Below are 13,406 nucleotides of genomic sequence, written 5' to 3'. Positions count from 1 at the left end.
AACACTCGCCTGCGGCTCATGTTCCCACAGAATTTCTCGTTCTCCCAAACCTCCACTCGTGTTTCTATTAAACAATCAGATTATGCGCTCGAGATTTCTATGGCGTGATAGTTGACGAGAGCGCAACCCGAGTCAACTATCACGCATAGAAATCGAGAGCGAATAATCTAATTGTTTTAGTATAAATCTACTAGTCGTTCAAAACTTTATCTAAATGCTCTGAACAGACACTTCGAAAACGCCAAGAAGCGGCCGTTATTTTGTTAACAAGGGCACACTGCTACGCTGCTCACTGTCTACAACAGAATAGATTGTGAGTAGCGTAGCCAATCAAAGAACGGCATTCGTGATAGAACGCTAGTAGATTTATACTAAAACTCGATAGAAACACGGTACATGGTTTCTATTTCTTAATTATAAGGCCAAAATTTCAACACCGTTGTTGCTTTCGAAAGATTATCCTCTGAAAATACATACTTGACTGTGAGGTTTTGCTCTGCGGGATGCCTTCATTCGGCCAAGCTTGTAGTATTACGATTCCGATGAACATCAATCCCCAATGAAAAATTGCGTTGAAAACGATTCCTCGCTTGAAATATTCTCGGGTAAGAATCCGCATTGTGATAGCTCTGACAAGAAAAACGCTCTTTGCAGTAATTACAGCAAACCTCAAATAAACTTTGTTCAATTCGCTTTTAAACAGGTGATGTTGGGTTAATATTTCATTCAATCAACAATAATAAAATACGGTAGTCAATTGTTTATTTAACCGACTACAAGATGTTATCTCGAGGACTTTAAGAGGACTAAGTCAGTCATTTTTCAAGAACGGAAATATGAGAAAAGAAAATGCAATAAGCTGACTATAAGATTTTAAATTTTGTTTCGTGCAGACTCTTATAAATTTGAAACAGGTTTAAAAACCAGACAAATTCAGCTGTATTACCCACGCACACCTAACTTCATGTCTTTGGGGTAAATTTTCATGGGATCTTTCAGTTAGACGTTTGCTCAGGTCCCATGAGATTTGGTCCCAAGTGGAAAATAATGCTGTTTTGGCCTAGGCTGTAGATGAAAACGATCTAATTAATCTTCATGTGATCGCAGTTTATTATGGCTGAGATCAACATTCTGAGAAACAATCAGAAAGATTATAGTAGACAGTGCTTTAACTTAAAACCAATTTATCTTCTATAATATTAAACGTTACGTGAAAAAGTTTTCATGGACAATGTTTCTGAGTGAGCGATGGATTAAAAGTACAGAACTGACATACACATACTGAATGAAAAAACGTTTGATAGGAACTTTTTTATGGCAAAAATTTGGACATTATTGCTTCTTGCACAATGGTATCTTATGATTATACGTACTTGACTGTGAGATGCCTTCATTCGGCCAAGCCTGTAGTATTACGATTCCGATGAATATCAATCCGGAATGAAAAATTGCGTTGAAAACGATTCCTCGCTTTAGATTTTGTCCGAAAAGAAACCTCATTGTGATGGCTCTATGGAGAAAAATAAAACGTGCAATCGTCTCAAAAATAGTTACAGCAAACTAAGACAAAGTTCCTGCAATTCGCTGTTTAAGTCAGTGATATTGGGTTATTTTTCTGTCGGTGTCATCTCACAAGAGCGGAAAGATAAGAAATTGAGTTCAACAAGCCGACAATAAGATTTTTGTAGTTGTTAAGGGCAGACTCTCACAAAGTTGAAATTGGTTGTCGTGGTAACCCGGTTTACATATCTTCAAGGAGAATTGAAATCTGATTTTTGTAGTGAAATTTTCGCTCCGGTCTTGTGAGACGTAGTCTCAAGTGAAAAATGATACAATATATTGGCCTTGGTTATGGAGGAAAAGAGGCTAATTACACTTCATACGGTCACGATTTATAATAGAAATATTGAACCACTACATTGAAATACATCTCGCACAACAACTTAGTACCACCCACTTATTACATTGCACACGCACGTATTATCGGACTGCTTAGTCATTAACGAATTCATAAACTGAACACTGTTATAAAATTCAAGTTGATATCTTACTCGAAGTCGAGGGATTGCCAACGACGACGACTTTAAATACAGATTATTACATGTTAAGAACCTGATATCGTTTTTACTGAAGAGTTTTAAATACCATCTCGCGTTCGAGCGAGTCTTCGAGCTAATGTGCGACATGGTGCTTAAAACTCGTGAATAAAACAATATCATGCTCCTAACATCTTGTAATTTGTTTAACACGTACATATCCGAAAAAGTGGGAAAACATAACTTTCTTTAATGAATCATTTCCTTGTTCGGAAAAAGCCTCCGGAAAGAGCAAAAGTCTCAGCAACTTTATAATGAGTGGTATTGTGACCGGATACGCCCTTTCTGGAACGCTCCACGATTGGATTTGGGAAGTGACAGTAATTGAAATAGAGTCTCCCCTTGAATCTGCTCTCTTGAGCTATACAAACTGTATGCCTTGTAAAAATGCAATAAGTTCTAGGTTAGGTTAGGCTGGGGTTTAGTGTTAGTTTCCGTAATTCCGATTTTGCTCAGTTGCATACAAAGCTACCTTAAGTTTCAGTAAAATAAAAGTTTGCATGTAACTTTTCGCATCAGGATAAAATCATAAGCAAGTGAAAACTGATAAAAATATTAATTTGTCAATAGATGATGTAATGCACGCAAAGTAGAAATATAAGTATAGTAGAATTATGTCTTAAATGCACACTGTAAGTAGTATTTTTGTAAAGGCTGCTTTCAAAGCAACTTTAGTGCCCGCGGACTATTTGTAACATGTTTTATACTAATAGCCACACTTACAGTTTACGGCAGAGAGATTTTCATTGACCTAGATTTAACACTGTTAGGTATGGAAAACATTCAATTAGATATCTAGGCCTAAGACTATGGAGTATACTAACAAATAAAGAAAGATTGGCGATAAATCTCATGCGGTTTAAGACCCACGTACGGAGGCTAGATCTAGGCAACATCCTAGATGGATGCAGTGGCTTACATCTTTGTAAGTTATAATTTTAATTTCTCTTATAGGTCTTTTCTGTATAGTATTTTTAGATAGTTCTAGTTAGGTGTTCCCTATTAGCAGTGGGGATTCTCCACTGCTAGATGTAATTGACACGATAATAAAGTCATCATCGTTATCATCATCAACATCATCATCATTATTATTATTATTATTATTATTATTATAAAGCAATACCGTAGAGAAAAGAAACAAAATAATAAAGGCGAATTGTTCGCAATCTGTATTAGGAAAAACTATGTCATGAGTGAAGACAGTCGAACATACTGATAATTTATGATTCCATTTTTATTTTTCTAATAAATTACCATCAGAAGCCATAATCGGGGACGGAGACCGTAAGTGCGCGCCATTTCTAGTATTGGGGCTGTCCCTATTATATGAGACAATTTTTCTATTTTTAGAACAAATTGCGCCATCATGTGCGACACACGCGTGTACAATGCTGCGAGGATTTTTGTGGATGTAGCGTGGGGAAATGGCGTCCGAAATTCCCGAAATGTTTGATGCTTTTGGCCCACAAATCAATACTTTTTTACCCTAATTATTATTGTCAATTAAACAAGGGCATCTAATTAGCTTGCTATATTTTTGCCCTTTTCCATTTCTCCTCTTACTTGTTTACTTGTAATTTTAGAATGGAATAAATAAATAAAATGAAAATGAAATGAAATGAAATCAATACGTTCATGTCTGTCGGAAGTTTACTTCAGTATTTTCGTCGTAAGCTGCTCCAGTTTAAGAGAAGGAAGACAGTGTCGAATTTAGGTGTCAGTGCCGCTTTACATCACTGACCAAATTGTGTTCCTCAGCTTCTTTTACAAGGGCTCCACGTTACTCCACTCTAAGTTTCACATATGTTGAAGATTGACAGCTTTTCCAAAACACAGCAAAAAACTAGTTGGATATATTTAGATATAGCAGCGTTTCAGGACTTCAAAGTTTCCCTCCCCTTGCCACATCTCGACCGAAGAGTGAAAAAAAAAAAAAAAAAAAAAAATAATAATTGCAAGTTTGAATTTCGCCTGAATTGTAAGCAACGCTTGATGTTTTATTAAGGCCCAATAAGTGACAATAAAGTTTATCTCTGTAGATGCTGCTCAGTTTTGTTTGTGTAAAAATCCAATAAATTGTCTGTTGTCCATGAACTGTAAGAGCGACCGCCGATGGGTGTTTTGTACAGTCAGTAAAACTTGACAAATTGGACTTCCGCACTTTCGTTTGAAAACGTACATCGAACTCATGTAATATCTCTAGTTTTTAAATATGTTTAAGGTTGATAAATGTTTGAGAACATGTTAAAAGCTTAGCTGAAAATATGTGAATACCGCAGAAGTAATCAGCAAAGTTATGATGACGCTTTCTTTAATCAACTCGAATAACGATCTCGATTTTGTTGGTTGAGTTATCAAAACTCCTTGTCTATTTTATTTTCGCAGTGTAAAATTTCACTATGTTAAAGAAACACACATGATATTAGCAGCCTTTTTGTTACAACATCTCAGCATAAAACACAACGAAATAAATTTCTGTCAAGATTTGTTGACAATTGAAAACACCGACCTCGGACTTGAAAGTGCATGCGCTGCGCTATGCAAATGAGCTACTTGTACGCCTCAGACCTGCCTTTCAAAAACTTTTGCAAACTCGCCAAACAAACAGAAACAATTAGATTAAGCATTGTTTGGGAAACTCCCAAATTAACTCGATACCAGAGTAAAGAGTTTTATTACATAACTTTTCTTTACAGAACAAACGCAAAATCTTACTCGTACAACTAGCGCGAGCACATATTATTCATTCACAGCGCGAAATTGAAGTCTTGTTTTCGACCCTGAAAAACTCACCTTTTTCCATTAGCTCAGAGCATAAAACTACATATAGGAGCCCTAGTTCTTATTCCCTGGCTTATTCCCTGCCATCGCTGAGAAAAATCTGCAAGAGAATATCGCCACTCTCACCACTTGATCAGGCAACGTGACAACATCCACGCGAGGGCCCCCGACATGTGCGTGGATCCGCGCGGATATATGACGTCAGTATGGCGCAATTGTTTCTAAAAATAGAAAAATTGTCCCATATCATGGGTGCGCGCGGATCCCAAGACTTACGGTCTCCGTCCCCGATTATGGCTCCTGTTACCATTCAGTTATTTTAATCTTTGTTTTGAAAAGTTATTGGTACATCGTGACGTGACTATATATTGATATGTATTGATACCTTAAGAGAAATTTTAATTTGTATAATGGATGTAATATTTCAGTCGGTGGCGGTTTTAGGAAGGGCAATGAGGTCCCTTAGGTCTACCAGAAAGTTTTAAAATAATGTTAGAACGCTTACAATTGGCTTGAAATCACCAATCTTATAAAAATTTTATGGGAATAGTTTGAACAAATTTCGCGAACCTCGTTTAGAGTGAAGATCTGAATAAGAAGGGAGATCACCCACTTAACATACTTTATTGCAGCTCGTTTTACAGTGTACCTTTTCGGTTGATGGCGAAGCTCCGGCTGCCGGAAGGGCCGCCAAACCGAGCCCCATAACTACAGCAACAGAACCGCATGTATACATAGAAATAGAAAACCCTCTACCCTCGGTAGAGAGAATATTGACCCTGGACCAAACCTGTTTCGCGGCCCTGTCCAATCAAGACATCACGAGCTGTTGTGCAAAGAAGCGGACTTGGAAATGCTTGTAGAAAACGCTCGTATTCAGCGCAATGCGCAGGGACTTTTGGAAATGAGACATTTGCGGCCAGTGTGCAATGACCTTAGATCGTAAACTGTGGGTGAAAAAATTGCCGATCGGATGGATTTTCTGGGCGCAAACCGCTTTTGCGTGGACAATGGTCGAAATCATAGTGTGCAGCCTTGGCTCCGTGTTATGAATGGAATAACAGTGACGGCAAGTACGTTTTATTAATCTTACGTGTAAAATGTTCATCTTTGGAATATTTAGCGTCCTAGTTCGACCAGATTTCGTTCTTCATACAATCCCTTATAAAGCGTTCAAATTCTCAACGGTATCGCGTAACCCCGTCAGTTCAGAAACACCAGGAATCTTTCCGCCCTGGACTCACACAACGCGCGCGTGACGCTCTCATGAATAACTACGTACATGTCCGAGAATTTTTTTTTTTCGCGTATCTCGAGACGTGAGCTTGGCACGCCTGTGTAAAGACAAGACCCAGATTACAAAGCAAAATAGTACGATCATTAGTTGAGTAAGGCGCGACGGAGCTTTGGTGATGACGTTTTGACCTTAAAATTACGGTGATTTCACGGGCAACTTTCCTCGTTTCCAGTGGTAACAATGCTTTATATCGAAAAATCCAGGAGTTGCTGGTGGTGCAAAAATGGGTTGAAATAAAACTCCTTGGAAATTGATTCAGTGTTGTCGGTTTCATTGAAGGGGCAAAATAAACCGAAAATTGCTTTAAAATTTCTTAACAGCATTGAATATTAAAGCACGATAGTCTCTCTGTTGCGTCCTTATTGAATTTCATTTATTCTGAGTCACTCAGATAGTAAATCAATCCATGACAGCTGCCACTTTCAGTGGACGAGCGCATGACAAAAAAATGTATTTTAACGTAATTTTCTATGACGAATAATAGTTATTAACATTTGTTCGGTGTATTATGTTTTAGTGTTCACTACTTAGGAAATGTTACCACTAGATAGTCATACGCTACAAAATCATAATTGGTAGTTTGCGAAATGTTGTTAGTCAATTTAACGCATGGTACTAAACAGAGTCTGCGAAATGTTAATTTGGACGTTGAGAAATATAGCTTGGTACTCTTCCAAATGGCCCTCTGAAGTGCTTTGCGAAATGGTACGTCATGTTACTTTGCGAAATGTCACTTTATACTCTCTGAAATATTCCTTGATGAAGTGGCGGATCTTCGTGTGGAGTTCATTGTTTTCGCTATGGGCTGACTTTGGTCGGCATATTTCTTAAAAACAAGACTTGTTTTGTCTGGAAGAGACACCGCAAGCCTTCCTTTGGAAACAACAACGGCTGAGAAACGTACAAAATGCCAACTTGTCATCATATCCAAAACACTTACATGCAAATCAGCATGTAAGTTACAAAGTAGTACTTTCCATTTCCGTTTCTCTGTCACTGTCAGCATCATAAAGGGGTGTGTAACTATAGAGCGCGTCAGCCATATCCAAATAAGGACAATGCTGTAACATCATCCGTTCAAGTTGTTCCTGGATGACAGTGAATGAAGGCCTTTCAGCGGGATTTTCCATCCAACACTGTTGCATCGGGTCATACCTGAGAAAAATAGTGGCAGGTGTTAGTTATCACTTCATGAAGAGAACTGGGTGAGCTAGCTAAAAAGGAAGCTTACATTTCATCCGAGCACATCTGTGGTTTTTCCATTCTGTATCCAGATTTCAGAGCCACAAAAAGTTCATAATTACTTATGGTAGGATATGGCGTCCCACCTAGATACAAAGAAAGAAGGAGATCAGTTTATAGGGCAGCGAGAGCATTTTTTTTAGAGCGCTGGTAGCGTCGTAATTCGGAGATTCCGAACGCAAGTCCGGCCACTAGCTACATTTGTGATTGGTAGCCCCGATTTCAATTCCCGGTCATGTTTGTAGATATCCAGAGAGTGGCAGTCCTGGGAACTAGCTTGCTCATTGATCATTATAACCATACATTAAATTGATATATCTAATATGTTATTTTAAAGTTCTACATCCATAGCGATACAGCGGGTCTTGCAGGTGAGATTTACAAGTGAGATCGTTCATAACCACTCTAAACTACAGCGAGGTAGAACATGGAGTGATGAACTGATCCAAGTAGTTGTGTTTGTTCACGAAATAGAAAACATGTACCGTGTCTTAATCGAGTTATAGAAATACTCGTGGAAGTTTGGGAGGACAAGAAATGCTTTGGGAACACGAGCTAATGGGCGGGTGTTTCCACATATTTTTTTGAGTTCTCTCGAAATTCCACGAGTGTTTCTATTAAACAATTAGATTATGAGATCGAGATTTCTCTTTCGAATTTGAAGTCGAGAGCGAATAATCTAAATGTTTTAGTATAAATCTACCAGTCTTTTAAAATTTTACCTAAATCCTCTTTACAGACACTTCGAAAACGCCAAGAAGCGGCCGTCAATTTTGTTAACAAGGGTACACTGCTACGCTACTCACTAACTATCACAGAATAGATAGTGAGTAGCGTAGCCAAAACAGCATTCGTAAAACAAAGCTAGTGGATTTACACTAAACCTCGATAGAAACACGAAGAGCATGCTTTTTTTTAATTTCTTTTAGAAAATTCCTTGACGTAAAAAGAAAAAAAAAACTTGTTTACTTTGATTATCTAAAGGTAAATTCTCTTTGCTCGCGTCATCATTACGCCAACATCTTATTCTAGTTCTGTGTTTCTATCGAGTCTGAGGATGATAAATCTACTAGTGTTCTATCACGAATGCCGTTCTTTTATTGGCTACCCTACTCACTATCTATTCTGTTGTAGACAGTGAGTAGCGTAGCAGTGTGCCCTTGTTAACAAAATGACGGCCACTTCTTGGCGTTTTCGAAGTGTCCGTGAGGAGGATTCAGATAAAGTTTTGAACGACTGATAGATTTATATATACTAAAACAATTAGATTATTTGCTCTCGATTTCTATTCGTGATAGTTGGCTCGGGCTGCGCCCTCGTCAACTATCCCGCGATAGAAATGTCGATGTCACGATCTAATTTTTAAATAGAAACACGATTTTAAACCAATCCGCGCGCGTATTTTCTTTGGGCTATTTTCTAAAAGTTAGTATAATTTGGCATCCGCAAATTGCAAAGAAACCTGAAAAGGTGTGAATTCCGAAACCCACTACTTTAGGCCAACTTAACAAGGCATTCGATGTACGTATGTATGTCTGTATGTATGTCAAAAGTACATAGATTCTAAAAAGGCGATTCGAAAGAAAGAGATGCTACGTACCGATTGTTAAAATCTCCCAAAGTGGAATACCATACGCCCACTTGTTGAGATAAATCAGATAAAAACCTTGTCAGATTCCCAGTTATTGGTTATTGCCTGAAGGGGATTTTCCATTCTGAGCCGCAATATTTATTGTCGCGTGATACAATAGAAAAGAACGGAAGCTCAGACATAATATGACGCTATATCAGTGACAAATTAAATGTTAAATTGACATGTTAGTCAACACGTTACAACGTCACTGTGAGCGAATTATTTATTTTCCCACTACGTTTGTCGCCAAACTATTCTAAAACAGTAATTGTAACGGCTAAAAAAGCTAAAATACCTTTAATTAGAACCGCTCCAAATCAGCAAACTTAACTCCCAATGTAGGAGCTCAGACTTGGATTTCATTAAGAAACCTCACCGACTTCCCTCACGTGATACTTTTAAACTTACACGTCACTCTCTGCCGTGAACACTTGATCATGAATGGTGACATCTATTTGACTGGCAGTTTTCTGTTCTTGGTAGCATGGTACACTTTCTCGGCGTACACGTTACGCGACAATCCAAAGTCGGCTATCTTGACCAGCTTGCCAGGTCACGATGAACGAATCCTTTACGTGACAAAAACTCCTGTGTAAAATAAGAAGGGGAAGTTTTGATTACTGCAACAGAAGTTGTTGATGAAAAGGAAAACAATAATCTGTGAAAAATGCCATCAAAGCATTAATCTTAATATTACAAATTGCAAACATATTGGCCAGTCTCACAGTATGCACGTAACACAGCTCGTACCATTCCCTTCGCTATCTGCCATGCGAACGTCATTAGGTCAGCGGATGTGAGAGTATAATCGTCATGTAAGTTGTCAGTATCATTGTTGTTACTCTGATGAGAAATATCTGTACATCTGTTATTGTCGCTGGTGCACTGAAAAGTAAATAACACTTATTTAAAGTGATATGACAGGAAGTAATTTTATTTGCTTGATGAAATCTTCACGAAATCCTAATTTAGAAATCAATTGGATATCGCTGCTTCTTCACAGCATTTTAGCTGTCTGAAAACGGAAAATTTCACTTCCTGTTGGTCAGGAACCGCGTTAGGTGGAGGCCTAGGGCTGTCAAAAAGGGCAAAGTTTGACTAGCGGTTACTATGGTAAAGTCAAATGACGTGAAGGTATTTGAAATCTCGGCGAGGGTGAAAAAAAAAAGCTTCTCAAAATTCTGAAAGAATATCTAGGGGGACTTCTTTCTTCGAGGGTTAAACCGCAGACTACCAGCAAATTTTGAGGGCAGCTTGAAAGTTCTGAAAGGAGACAAATTCAAACCACTCCTTCTAATCAAATACATGAAATCAAAATAATCCACCAGCAGAATGGACGTTATATTCAGAGTAAGTACTGAGAATTTAGTGCTATTCACAAAGCGAGAAGGAGTTGAATTCGGCACTACCGAACACGAATCAATGTAGTAGGAGGGAATGGAGGATTTGCACTCCAGTCCACTACTGGTTACCTAAGTCTCTCTTCTTACATGGAACAAAGAGTGCATATAATAATTACTTCGTATGAGCTCCCTTCATTTATGACTCCTTCGGTTTGATGATGAGGCGCTACATCTTCCATCTCTTCAAAAGCTTGTTTGATCTAAAATGTAAGACGAAGTAGTAGAGAGTTTTATGGTTTTTCAGGCGTTCTTTTCTGCACGAGTCTTTGCTCTCACAATGCCTCTCTCCACTTAAAGTATTATATAAGCTTGGGCAACGTTATACAAAGAGCTATGAACGGGATGGAGGGTACCTTGCTGCCGGCGACAATCAGGGGCTGGGTGTTAATGCTTCTTCCTAGCTTGCTTATGCTACCGAAGATTAGGTAAGCAGGAGAAGCTTCAGTATGGTAGAGTAAGGTCCTTAACTTTTGTTTTACAGTCAACGTGATTTCATGGTTTTCCACGTTATGCGGTCGAGGCGTTTTCTTGATATTCACAATTATAAAATTTTGATTTATAACGAGCGCGGAAAAACGAACTGTTTATGAAATCTTGACGCTTTTTTCATAGAAAACTATAAGTAAATAACTGGCTGGGAACGACAGCCCAAAACAATTTGAAGAAGCAAAAAATAGTCTGAGGGACCGGAATTATTTTTCTGCACCCGTTCAACTGCGCCTGAACATTTGAATTTGCTCGTGTTTCCAAATTTTATAGAGAATAAAGTCAAACCTATCCTGGACACAGAACAAAGTGGCTGTTGTAGAGAGATGGCCTTTAGTCTAGGTTGGACTGTATTGAATCAAGTCAATAAACAATACAGTTTGTGTAAGTAGACCAGTTTTCTAAAACTTACTGACCAAACTAAAAGGGGGGTAAGATTTTCAATCATCTCACATCACCTGCTCTCTTCTTTTCCTGAGGTAGTGAAGTAAATCCCCATTCTTTGCAAACTCCACTACAAGGAACATGGGACTTGTTATAGTACAGCAGGCCAATAAGTTCAATATGTTCAGGTGATACCCGATTTGTTTCATGAGCTGTATTTCCTTTAGGAAATCTTGCATTTGTTCTCCTGTGGCACCATCTAGTGGGGCAAAAATAAAAGGCATTTTTAACTGTAAGTTTTGAACATAACCCTCACAAATACATGGGCGAGCGTCAATTAAAACTGAAACATTAAACACGATCACAATTTTACGCCTATTTCATGTTATTACCAAAATGGTTAACTCAAAATATATCACTCTGTGCGACTTTTCATTTTGCCTATGTCAAGACTTTGAAAGGTCGTTTTACGAACCTTATCTATATTTATAGCTATAAAACGCTGTCGCAACCCAATCATACTTTGTAACATTTTCATAGCAACGGTCAGGCCCATCTTCATTTGCTGCTGCTCCTTATCCGTCTTGCTCTGCGAAGATTTCTTTCCTTTTCCAACCTCCGTGCGTCGTGTGTCGTGCGTAAAAATAAAGAAAGATTTTATCATATAGTTCCAAATGGTTTTTAGATAGGAACTATTTTTTTTTTCTTTCTTACATTTCCGCCCTAAAGTTAGATGGAAAGCGCGTCGTCGGAACCTAACCCAATATTACCTATTAATTAGACAGCGAATTGCAGGAGCTTTGTCTTAGATTTGCTGTAACTATTATTGTGACGACTGCATGTTTTATTTTTCTCCTCAGAGCCATCGCAATGAGGATTCTTTCCCGAGAACATTTCGAGCGAGGAATCATTATCAAGGCAATTTTTCATTGCGGATTGATGTTCATCGGAATCATAATACTACAAGCTTATAATACGATTAGCTCTGCCAATGAATATGAGCCTGATGTATTGAGTACTTTTTGTGCATACGGGTTTAAAAACTCAAAATGTTACAAAGAATGTTTGAGCTCATTAACGCTTTTGCCACCCAGAAATTTTGCAGTTTTTGAAAGACAATTTCCCCTTAAATATTCCACCCAAAGAGCTAAAAATTTCACCATGTTTTAAGTTTCACTAGCTCTTTAGCTGCCTGGAGTCAATTCATATCTAACATGTTTCCTTCTGTATGCAAAGCTGTATGCAAATGACCAAAAATGTAAACAATGACGTCAGCATGAATCCCACTATATGGCCCGAGGCCGCTGGTTGAGGGCCCTATCCAAGACTTCTTACACAGTAAGACCGAGGGCACATGGTTATTCCCAACACGAACCGACCAAGGCCGCCAATTTTTCTGTACGGTATTGCTTTAAAAGCAACTTTTGTGAAGAATTTTGATTAAAGTCGTTGACTTCAAATCTGGCATACGCATGAGTTTGAGATTTCGGGCCCAAAAAGCGCTAGTGTTTGCAAAATATATGACTCTGTGTTGAACGTTTACATTTTATATTGTTTTACGGTGTAACAAAAAGCTTGAAAAGCTGCCAAAGTTGGAAATTTAGGAGCAATCCGGCGAATCAGATTCAAAGAGAGAATCAAGATGAGATTCAAGAAGAGAAGAATATCAAAAAACATAATATCGAAGTGCTGATGAATAAAGATAAAGTGAAATATTTTCAATGGGGTACTCATCTTTATCGAGGTGGTTTTTAATATTTTCCGTCGCCCATATGAAACGCCCTACTTTACAAAAAAATGATTCATCTATACTATACTTTTATTTTGTGAAATTTTGCTCTACAATTCGAGGAATAACTTTGCCAAAACGTTTTGAAAATGGTTGATACATACTTTGCGAAATGGGCCTTTGTAATTTGGGAAATCCTATTTCAATTGAATCTGCGAAATTATTTGCCACTTTAGAAATGGTACTTTAAGTTACCTTAAAATTGTATGGCAACTTGCCAAATCGAGTCTCAAAAGATAGCAACTCAGTATACTTTGCGAAATCTTACCTTGTATGTTGGCACTGGGAAATATTA

The 13,406-nt window shown here is 38.1% G+C and overlaps 1 pseudogene across 1 annotated transcript; it reads right to left on the bottom strand.

Annotated features, from left to right (window-relative positions):
* Positions 1–6,679: 6,679 nt before the first annotated feature.
* LOC145469276 (fibroblast growth factor receptor 1-like) lies at positions 6,680–11,986 on the bottom strand (annotated as a pseudogene). Its single transcript, XR_014042293.1, has 8 exons — positions 11,845–11,986; positions 11,397–11,581; positions 10,569–10,652; positions 9,800–9,934; positions 9,454–9,637; positions 9,017–9,056; positions 7,406–7,502; positions 6,680–7,329 (listed from the first exon to the last, which is right to left on the bottom strand). The product of XR_014042293.1 is annotated as a fibroblast growth factor receptor 1-like (transcript).
* Between the last annotated feature and the right edge of the window lie 1,420 nt (positions 11,987–13,406).

This window comes from Orbicella franksi, chromosome 15 (assembly GCF_964199315.1).
Source record: "Orbicella franksi chromosome 15, jaOrbFran1.1, whole genome shotgun sequence".
NCBI classification, from domain to species: Eukaryota; Metazoa; Cnidaria; class Anthozoa; order Scleractinia; family Merulinidae; genus Orbicella; species Orbicella franksi.
Note: the sequence above shows the minus strand (reverse complement) of the source record. Positions and strands in the feature narration are given on the sequence as shown.